Raw genomic sequence first — 11,561 nt, forward strand, 5'->3', positions numbered from 1 at the left:
CCTACAGAGAGTTGAAATAAACAACAAACTAATATGTATGAATATTAATGCAACTTTATAGAAAATATCATTCATCTATCATAAGCAGTCATTATTATCCATTTTTTCCATACCCCAACTATAGTCTTGCAGACTTCTGTTAAACTGCATCTGTTCAATACCAACTGTCAATCTATGATAACATGGACCAATGTCCAGGTAAATGTGGAATGATTTGTCCAGCAGCTCCACATTCATACAGCAATCCACACGGGTACATGTATCAGACAGACTGCAAACAATGTTGTCTGGGAGTGGTAAGATCGAGCCGACTTTATGAGGGCATGCTGGAATAATAGTCGAGAATAGCATAACTCTAATCAGATATCTGTAACATGTAAACAATCTGTCATTTTTGTTTTTGATAGAGTTCATTGTGTAAAATAAGACATGGAAGGGGTAATCGTGGGTTTGTAACACTGAATTTGAAACTTTAGACTCTGTTTCTTTTACACCAAATCTTGAGTTGTGCACAAGACATTTAATGGAAAGGATTTGATGGAGGCATATATACAGAGACGTAAAAAGAGATATTCTGATCATTACAGGGAGAAATTGGTACACTGAAAAGTGGTATAAAAATAACTTTATATACTCAGGACTCATGATAACTTGGGGTACCAATTATTGTAAATTTCCTGCAGGTATTTAAACCACAAATTTTATCCAACAACAAAGTATAAATTTTCTAAGGTGTGTATGCTGTTTTTGGCAAAAACATGAAATCAACTTAAATACAACAGTTCTTCCAATTCATGAAAATTGGTATTGACACAAATAAATGAATCCACAGTAATGGATACACTAAAAAAACAAAAAAAGATCCTTACAATTTCTCCATCCCTCAGCTGTAAGTGGAAAATCAGGACGGCTGCTTGTATTACATTGTTTACTCTCATAATACTTGGAAACACCAAGTTCTTCTAGTAAATCTGTCAATGATTGTCCATTTAAAGATGTATTTACTGGATATCCATTTTCAATTTCCCATTTTGTCAAAGAAAAATCTTCAAATGAATGAAAAAAGATCATTAAAATACAGACAATGAGATTCATCCTTCTAAGGTTAGGTGATAAAAATTAGTCTAGATTAGGTTACATGTAAAAGACTATCTTTGTCAGACCAGAACTCAATTACCTGCATACAAAGCTGCCATAAAATTTAAAAAAAAAAGTATAACAAGAGGCTGTCACAACGACAGCAAACCGGATTTATTAACATTTATTTGTGTCCTGGCAATATCACAAGAACCATTACTGATGAATGGTGAAAGTGAAAATCGTCAATATCAAATTTGACCTCCATTTTGTCATCAGTATCAACATATTAAAATTTGAAAAGCTTAGATTGAATGGTTCATGAGTAAATGCAACAACGTGAATGGAAACACCATTTTACGATCTTTCAAGAACCATAACTCCTGAACGGTAAAAGTCAAAATCGTCATTATTGAACTTGACCTCTATTTTGTCATCAGTAACAACATATTAAAATTTCATAAGCTTTGGTTGAATGGTTCATGAGAAAATGCACGGACACGACGGGAAACACCATTTTTCAATCTTTCAAGAACCATAACTCCTGAACGGTAAAAGTCAAAATCGTCATTATTGAACTTGACCTCCATTTTGTCATCAGTAACAGCATATTAAAATTTCGGAAGCTTTGGTAGAACAGTTCATGCATAAATGCACAGACACGACTGGAAACTCCATTTTTCAATCTTTCAAGAACCATAACTCCTGAACGGTAAAAGTCAAATTCGTCATTATTGAACTTGACCTCCATTCTGTCATTAGTAACAACATATTAAAATTTGGGAAGCTTTGGTAGAACAGTTCATGCGTAAATGCACGGACAACTCCATTTTTCAATCTTTCAAGAACCATAACTCATGAACGGTAAAAGTCAAAATCGCCATTATTGAACTTGACCTTCGCATAGTTGTCAGTAATAATATATTAAAATTTTAAAAGCTTTGGTTGAATGGTTCATGAGTTAATGCACGGACAACATTTGATTGCCGCCCGCCTGCCCGACCGCCCCCCCGCCGTACATCCCCAAATCAATAACCGACATTTTTGTCACAAAAATCCGGTTAAAAACTCAAATACCTGGTTTTAGGAATGGCCTTTTCCAGTCACAATCTTCTTTTGCTAAAATATTGTTTTCAAGGATTGTAATCTTATAATCACATGTTGCTTCAGAATCCCAGCATATGCTAATGTCCATACTGATAATATAGTTGTAACTTCCAGGTAATTCTTCAAGTTGAAAACTACAATAAAATACTAATGAAATAAATAAATGTCTTAAGAATAAACAATTCTTAGATTATTGTCAAATAAATGACTTTTTAATGAGTCGTTTAAAGAAAATAAGATATGAACATGTATGTTATAAAATCAAAATTTCAAAGTTACTCTTATTCTAAAGATATATACAGTCGATTCCACTTAATTGCATACCGCTTAATAGCATAATTCGGTTAATTGCATACTTTTCTCCTGCACAGAACCATTTCCCATTCATCTAATGTTAAATTGTACGGTTATATGCATAGCCCCTTAAGTGGCATTTCGGTTAATTGCATAGAAAATAATCGCCAGCTAGATATGCTTATTTAAAACTGACGAGATTTTTGACCGGAAACAGCAATTTGGTAAGTATATTTTTCTTGAATGCATCACATTTTTTTATATTATTTCACATTTACTTCTGTGTTATTTAAATAAAGTTTTAAAACAGTTTCTTTCGTGTTTTTATGATTATAAAAAAGGCCTTGATGTGTACACAGGTAAAGTTTCCCATATTCTATTTTAAGCCTCGAGGTCATAAAGATGTCAATCAGCTGATTGTTGTAAAAACACAACCATTCTATGATCTTCTATCTCAAAAGGTGTTAATTATTGATTGCATTTCAAACATTGTTCATAGATTATTTTTAAAACTATAACGCCTGCTAATTATCGATCATTATCCAATGTGCAATCTCGTAATTTGGCATAGGGTGATCTACATTTATGTTAAATATTACAGGGCATTTATATATATGGTTGAAGAATTTCATACATCAATCTTTCATTTTTCATATTTTTTTAAAAGAACATTAACTTAAAATTATTATATTCATAGGCGGATTTAGGGGGGCGGGGCCAGGGGGCCCGGGCCCCCCCCCTTTTTGGGAAAAAATTTGGTTGCTTATATAGGGAATCACTGAAGCGTGACTGGAGCGGGCCCCCTCTTAGGTCAGTCAGTGGGCCCCCACTTATGAAAATTTCTGGATCCGCCACTGATATTTTCTCACTTTCAACATTCATGTCCAGCAAATAACCCGTGCAGGAACCCATTACCTGTTAAAACTGCTTTGCATACTGTATTGTCTTAATTTTGTATGCCATAACCATTTAATGTAAATGTGTTTGTGCGAATAAAATATTGTCTAAAATATTGTCTATATTGTATACGAAACTAACGAGGTTATTGTAACAGTGTTACATCACTGTGCAATCGGTAAATACTGCATATTAAAGGCAGTTCATTACACATTTATTGTATCAAATGATCATAAACTGTGTAGCATTGTTAAACAGTTTGTTTTAATCAAAGCGTAAAAATATAATTTGTACATCCGGGTTATAGAAACAAATCTATTTTTAGAACAATTTTATTTTCGTATCTCAGGTAAAGGAAAAGTCGGTACATAAATAAACTAAAACTAAATGTGTTTATAAACTTTATTGAAAGAATAAACAATGAAATTAAAAATGCACAACACTAGACAAATAACTTTTATTAGAATAAATAATCATTCAATATGTTGTAAGTGGATTATGGACGTTCATCTTTCTTCAGGATTTCCTCTATCGATGTTATTTGACTCCGTATTTTGGCATTTCGGATATAAGCATACTCCGCTTTATTGCATAATTTCGTCTGACAAATAGGCTATGCAAATAACCGGAATGTACTGTATATCTTTTGCTGTATCTGATAAGTATAAGTTGAAATTTTAGTACAAAAATAGTGTTTACTCCATTTTTTTTTACAAATTAAACTTTCTTGTGGCTATAAGACAACTTACTGAAGTCGATAAATTCCACCGAGATAAATTTCATGCTCTGTTTCTAAAAAGAAATAAGTAAAAGATATTCTTTTAAATCACATACCATGGTATTTTGTATCAAATTATGATATGCCATTATCATCAAGATTCCGCTTTTGTTGTAGTGTACAAGACTTTAAAGGGTCTGTTTAACCCTGCCCCATTCGGTATGTATGTCCCTGTCCCAAGTCAGGAGCCTGTTATTCAGTGGTTGCATGTTGTTTGTTTATATGTTACATATTTGTTTTTGTTCATTTTTTGTACATAAATTAGGCCGTTAAGTTTTCACGTTTGAATTGTTTTACATTGTCATTTTGGGGCCTTTTATAGCTGACTTTGCAATATGGGCTTTGCTCATTGTTGGAGGCCGTACAGTGACCTATAGTTGTTAATTTCTGTGTCATTTGGTCTCTTGTGGAGTGTTGTCTCATTTGCAATATCTTCTTTTTTATATTTATAAAACCATCAATGTTACTGCAAGTAAAAAATATAGTCATTGCAAAACAAAACTGTATTCGCAGTATAGCAAGTCATTTTAGCAGGGTTATTTCTTTTACTTTTTTTAGAGGTTAAATGATGCTATATTCAAATAAATTAATTTTGTAATTTAGTTACAAGGTGAAAAAAGGGACAGTTAGAACATAACTACAAAGAACTATAAAATACTTACTCCAATCAAATTCAAGAAGTGATTTTGAAAATTTATAATTTTCGGTTCCACCATCAATAACATCATTGCATGAATCAATATTAATGAATACATTAAGACTTGTCAGTATCTTCTCATCAGAGACACAACAGTCTATAGAACTACAATGACCATTGATGTAGCATCTAACAGGTCCATCTAATGGGTCTATGTTTGCAATCTTTGAACAATCTGTAAATAGATGGATTTGATTAAAGAACATGTTTGATGTTTTGACATGGAATTTTCTGTCAAACACCATTTTAGATCATACTAAATAGTATACACCATTTTTGGTCATACTTAAACCTATATTTGCATGCCACATTAAACAGACCTCCCTGCTTACATGGTGTCTGTGAGTCACAGCTCAATATTCATGTATGTGCATGTCCTCTGGATTTTGACATTCAGATTTCCCTGTTAGAAACATGTGGTTCAATGTTGTCAGAAATTATCTATTCAGATGGAAATTCTAGTATAAATTTTAACATGTTGAGGGGCTAATCATAAATTGACCAAAAGGTTTCCATACCTGACAGTAATCTATTATCCACAAAGTGATTTGGGCATGAACTCTCTTCCATGTAAAGTCCTATTCTTGTTTCGTCAATTAGGTGTAGAATAAGCTCTTGTTCAGAATAATCATAGTGATTAAGCTTAGAGATTCTCCAGTCACTGTATGAAAAGCCTGAAATCATATACACTTAATATGAGCTTACATTGTAAACAAAATATTTTCAAACATTTTATTTTCATTATTATTATTAAAGATTTAAACAGCAAACAAACACTGTTCCTCTACTTTAGGAAACTATTTACAATCAATTTTTTAAAGTTTATTGTTTTAACAAAATATGTCATTTTGAAAGAATTCTACTGTATGTAAATATCTACTTAAATTAGCACATCACAAATGTACTCTTGTTACTTTTTCATAGTTGTTGTATAGTTGAATATGTTTATGTATAATTATAGATTATCGTTGATCATCTCAACGAGATTAATTTTCTCGCTTGAGCTGGTACAGCGAAAGTGAGAAAAGCAATCGAGTTGAGATGACCAATGATAATCTGTTTATCGCTATTTTACCTATGACGACGTTGTCAATTTCATGTCAATTTCGTTAGCAACGCCACGTGGCCTCCTTAGTTTCTAGCGATAATTTTTCCATCTCAAGCGAGAAGCATGATATGAAAATTATCACAAAAAAAGATCAAAAGAAAAATGCACAAAATAGCGATAATTACTTGGTATTGTATAGTTCTGCCTCCAATCACATTTTACTTTGGGCATGTCGACATTGTGAAATATTGTGATATTCTGTTCACATGGTTCCGTTGATGACATGCATACTTCAAGTGACACTGACAATCTGAACGTTTTAGCATACTGTAAATCATGTATCTGATAGCTGAAAATAAAATCACCTTCATTACACAATGTTCAATTGAGGAGTTTATGAACTATTAATCATTTAAATATCCGACAAAAAATGTACGAATTTGGGTTCTTTATGTCTATATAAAAAAAGAAAAGCCATATTTAAAAACTTTAAAATCTGAAAGAAATGCTGAAACAGTTATCCTTTGCAAAAGAAATTAAAACTTTCATGAGAATCAGTTAATGGTGGTCAAGATGTTTAAATTATTGAAAGATCTGTTACTCATAACACTATCATAATACTAACTTAATTCTAAGGATTCCATTTAGCCACACAGATTTCTTTGTTCCCCACTGATAGCTGGCAAGCATCTGGTCAAACTGCAGTTTTTCAATTCCAACAGTCAACTTTAGGTTACAAGCATCTAGATTCATAAACATGTTAAATGACCTCTGAAGGACAGGAACTTCAACACAACAGCTGATGGAAGTACATGAGTCACCCAGATGACATTTTGTTGCTGATGGTAGTACTGGTAAACTTATAGATGCCAAACATTCTGGAAAGTAAGAGGGTATATAAATAGTATACAGCTGATTCACAGAAAAGATTAAAATGGATCAAACTAAATAAAAAGAAAAGTCAAGAGTTCAAAATTTAATCAAAAGATCAATAAAATCACTATTATAATAGAAAACAATTGGTAGAAAAACTTGAAGCTTCATGTGGCTTTTTTTAATAAAAAAATAATACAATACAACTAGATAATTTGTGTTGAATGGAAAGTAAGTTGGCAAAAAATCTGGTCTATGAAATTAACTGATAAAAATAAAAAGACTTTGCACCACTCATCAATTATGATAACACTGCTATAAGTATTTGGTAAATATAGAATAACCATACATTGTCTTGAAATATCAATGTTATTTGTACAAGGCTTAGAAACAGGTAGAAAACAAAGACACGAGAGTTGTGAAATCATATCAAAGAGTAGTATGCTCACATAAATCTTAATATCATAAGAAAAAAACATCAGAGAAAAGGCAATATAGCAGTAAAAAACACCCACTTCATTTTGAGTAGGATTATCAAAATAAAAATACATTCTAAATCATACCAGAGTTCCAGCTGTTGGAGAGCACTGTGCTGTTATCACATTCATTTGAGAAAAAACTCTCTATGTCCAAATCATTGTACAATCTCAGAAGATCAAGGCTACTTAAATTTCTAGAATCAATACTTCTCTCTGAAGTCCAATCCAAAAGGTCAAAATCTGAAATGGAATTAATAAACATATCTTTTCAATATCAGCAGACTGTATCTTATGTTCTCTAAATATTATCTATTCTCCTCTTCTATCAAATTATTTCTTTTCTAATAAGAGGCTGTTTCTTCTTTATAAGCATTTAAAAAAAGTTCTTGAAATACATGAGTTATTTTCAAATAAACAGTTTTTTAAGGGCTTTTAAGGGCATTCAAGTTCAATCATGGGGAATTAAGTATTCTCTTTTCAGTACATGTACTATTATTGCACAAGTTATTTAGCAAAATGAATTTGAACAAAAAATCTTTTGGCAAAATTTACGAAGCAATCCACACTTGTATCCATCTGGCAACATTTTATAATTTTAAAGAAAAGGCTATGGACTGTGTTTTGAGAAAGTAGTTTTATAAAAATTCCAATAGATTTTATATGTGCTTCATACAAATGTTAACCAATTTTGAGGATTTCAGTTCTTTTTAGATTTTAATATAACAGTTAAATCAATTACTTTTGAATGATTTTCTACAAGATCAACATGTCCAGATTGAATGCCAAATTAAACTCTACCTAGTATTTTTTTTGAAATTTTACCATTCTGGAGCATGTTGAGTGAATAGTATTGTATTCATTAAACAATTGTTACCTATTAATAGTTTTCAAAGGTACCAAGCTTATAATAGATACCCCAAACACACATTTCATCTACATAGGACTCATCAGTGACCCTCAGATCAAAAAAATGTTAGAAAGCCAAACAAGTATAAAGTTGAAGAGCATTGAGGACCCAAAATTCCAAAAGAGTTGTGCCTATACAGCTAAGGTAATCTATGTTTCGGATAAAGAAAAAATCTTAAGTATTTCGAAAAATTAAAATTGTATTTATTGAAATGCTTACCTGCAACACTGAAATCATTCTGTAAATTTCTTGGTTGTTTAGGAAGTCGTGTATTCTTTAGTATAAAAGTAGACCATGCACATGGTTTGTAACTCTCCCAACAAACAGAAACCTCCAGTGTCACCAAGTAATCATTCTGATATAGTGAGTCGTATATGTTATATCTAGATAAAGAAATATATATAAAACACATGAATTATTGAAGGAAATATCAAATAAAACCAAAAAATCTTGTTGAAACTGTTCAAATATTCCAATGATTTTTTTCATAGCTCCAGTGCTTTCACTGTTAAGTTCTGCAATTTCAAGTATCATACTTTTTTGTCTTTAAATCTAAATAAAATACAAATAAAAAACATTGTCAAATATTCCCGCCCCCCCCTTTCCCAAGTTAAGTATTGTTTAGAAGTTGAATTTTTCTAAAGAGTAAAAGTACTCCTAGCAAACCTCAAAAAAAATATACCCCTTGCCACTTGCAAAGTACTCAATTTGCTCAGGGAAAATCATCTATAATTAATAAGAATAAAAGAGATGCACAATAGCTATTATAACGGTTGAAAATGTGAAAGTTCAACAGGGTGTAATACAGGGGTTAAGAAGGAGTTGCAAATAAGAAAAAGGAAAATAATCCCCCCTAACTAACAAATTAAGCAATCCCAATATTCACTTTGGTATCAGAACCAATCCTCCTCCATTCCCCCCAAAAAACAAGCAATTAATTTGAAATAGGTGTAAAATTACATCTTGTAAGTAAGATAAGATAAAAGATTCTATTGAGCTTTTTAGGAGCAGCTGCAGATACATCATCATCAATATTGACTGCTTTAGAAAGCTGCAAGTATAACAATAAATAAACATACCTTAATCTAAACACATTTAGCAATCTGAATTCATGTTCAACACCTGAAAAAAAGGAAATTTTGTAAATAGTTAATTCGTTATCAATGACATCTAGGGAGGGACTAGGAAGTACTTACTATGAAAAAGATCAGGGGGTCTAAAATGTAGTTTATATCATGCTTTAAACAGATAGATGCAATACAAAATAATGGTCACAGTTCTTATTGTACTTATGATACACGCAAAATTAATTTTGAGTGTATAGAAAGAAAACTGAGCCTTTTATAGCTGACTATGCAGTATAGACTTTGCTCATTGTTGAAGGTGGTAGGGTAACCTATAGTTGTTAATTTCTGTGTCATTTGGTGTCTTGTGGAGAGTTGTTTCATTGCCAATCATACCACATCTTCTTTTTTATATGAATGATAAAAATATTTTTCAGAAAATAAAGAGAAGAAGTAACCTGGACTCTTTTTCTAGCTACAAAACAAAATAGTGTGGATTCATTAATAATCGTTGGATACCAATTTTCATGGATTTCATTGGCACAGAGGTACTATGAATTTAAATGTTCCAACTACTTACAAATTTTCTAAAGGAATGTATGCAGAATTTGGCAAAACAACCAAATCTAATATCGACGAAAATACAAGTTTTTCTCAATCCACCAAAATTGGTATCCATGAAAATAAATGAATCCACAGTAGGTAAATTGAGTTATCTCCCCTTATATGGCTTATTTTGACAAAAATCTTTTCTAACAGTGTCTCACCTGCTATTACTACTTAGTCCATTTATTAGTAAAAATACTAAAAATATCCTTGTTTTAGTAGAGTCTGTGTTGATAAGTTTTTGAGTTTTCTGTGTTATGTTTTCTGGATTTGTATTTAAATGTCTTTATCTTTTGTTCATGGTTTTGTCTGTAGATATAAGACTTATTTTTTTATTGAACCTTAGCATTTAAATTTACCAAAGTCAAATCCTAGCAAGGAATCCTGAAATTGATGCTTTCCTATTCCGATCTCAAGTAACTGTAAATCCTGATTAAGTCCCAAATGCACCTCAATGGTTTTTCCAATGAATTCCAGTTTCAAACAGCAAGATATTTCTGTACAGCTGCTTTTTAATTGACAGACCAATGGATATGATGTTATATTTGGTAAATCTGTATCTTCAATACAATCTACAAAATAATAAAATCATTCAAAAATATATTAGACTCAATACAAAAATGAGGTACATGAGGCAACAATTTGCAAATTTGGTTAATGTTAACTCAAAAAACTTTGTGTCAAACAATCTGTGAATATTAATTTGTTTTGTAAAGACAGACAGAGCCTATAACCATATCCCCCACTATTGCTTACTAATGAAACCCCTGTTTTAAGATTTGTTTATCAGAAAGTTGATTAGATAGAGCCTGTATATGTTAGTATAATATACAAGTATTTGGTAAACAGGATGTTGATGATAGGATTGATGAATATGAAAAAACTGTCGCATATTAAAGCAACCAACATGAAGCTCAATAAAAAATTCCAGGAAGCTCTGATTTATAGCTCCTTGAAATGATGTGACAGAAATTTCATGTGATATACAGACAGACAGGGGAATCTACAGAGGTAAAAGAGTATATTAAAATGTTCCAAGAAATAAAAGCGTCATACCCTTTTTCCAACCATTGACATCAGCTTCATGCATGCTAATAACACAAGCTTCATCAGATGTATATCTTGTCAACCCTGTTTGTTCCAGAAGTTCAGATACATAGTGTTCTGGCAAACTGGTATATAATACAAGTTGTCTTTCTCTATACCACTGTTCTAAAGAGAAATCTGTAATAAAAACGATTTAGATTATGTCTTTGTCCGCTTGAATATTGTTCGATGATGATGGTTCGAGACCACAATTATTTCATAGTGCATTTCTTTTAGACAATAAATGCTAATTAAAAAAATCCCACCTGCGCTTTCTCGATAATTTTTTTATAGTGTGTTGCACTACTTTTGGAACAAATTATATCAAAATTGTAGAAAACTTCATCAGCTCTAACTCAAAATATGGACAATTTTATGTTAAGGGGTCTTGAATTCTTTTAACAGCTTCCGAAGTGCTAATTTTTAACCTTTTTCAACTGGACCAAATCACTACTTTACTTTAAAATGCATGACCCGAATTATTTGAGAGTCTCATTTCATCCCTGAACTTGCTATTTGAGGCATCAAACATGGAGAAATACATTTGGAAGGGGTATACAATAAATTGGCAAGTAACACACTGTCCACACTAGGGACTACATTCATGGACAACAAAAATTAAGGGACGACAATTGTGGTCTTGAACTG

The 11,561-nt window shown here is 31.7% G+C and overlaps 2 long non-coding RNA genes across 2 annotated transcripts; both read right to left on the minus strand.

Moving 5' to 3' along the window:
- Nucleotides 1–116: 116 nt before the first annotated feature.
- LOC143057134 (uncharacterized) lies at nucleotides 117–2,302 on the minus strand. The gene is made up of 3 exons (XR_012972646.1): nucleotides 2,155–2,302; nucleotides 870–1,046; nucleotides 117–326 (listed from the first exon to the last, which is right to left on the minus strand). It is a non-coding gene; the product is annotated as an uncharacterized LOC143057134 (long non-coding RNA).
- Nucleotides 2,303–7,353: 5,051 nt separating this feature from the next.
- Nucleotides 7,354–9,280, minus strand: LOC143055954 (uncharacterized). The gene is made up of 3 exons (XR_012972178.1): nucleotides 9,237–9,280; nucleotides 8,377–8,540; nucleotides 7,354–7,490 (listed from the first exon to the last, which is right to left on the minus strand). It is a non-coding gene; the product is annotated as an uncharacterized LOC143055954 (long non-coding RNA).
- Nucleotides 9,281–11,561: the final 2,281 nt, after the last annotated feature.

Source organism: Mytilus galloprovincialis, chromosome 13 (genome assembly GCF_965363235.1).
Source record: "Mytilus galloprovincialis chromosome 13, xbMytGall1.hap1.1, whole genome shotgun sequence".
Taxonomy (NCBI): domain Eukaryota; kingdom Metazoa; phylum Mollusca; class Bivalvia; order Mytilida; family Mytilidae; genus Mytilus; species Mytilus galloprovincialis.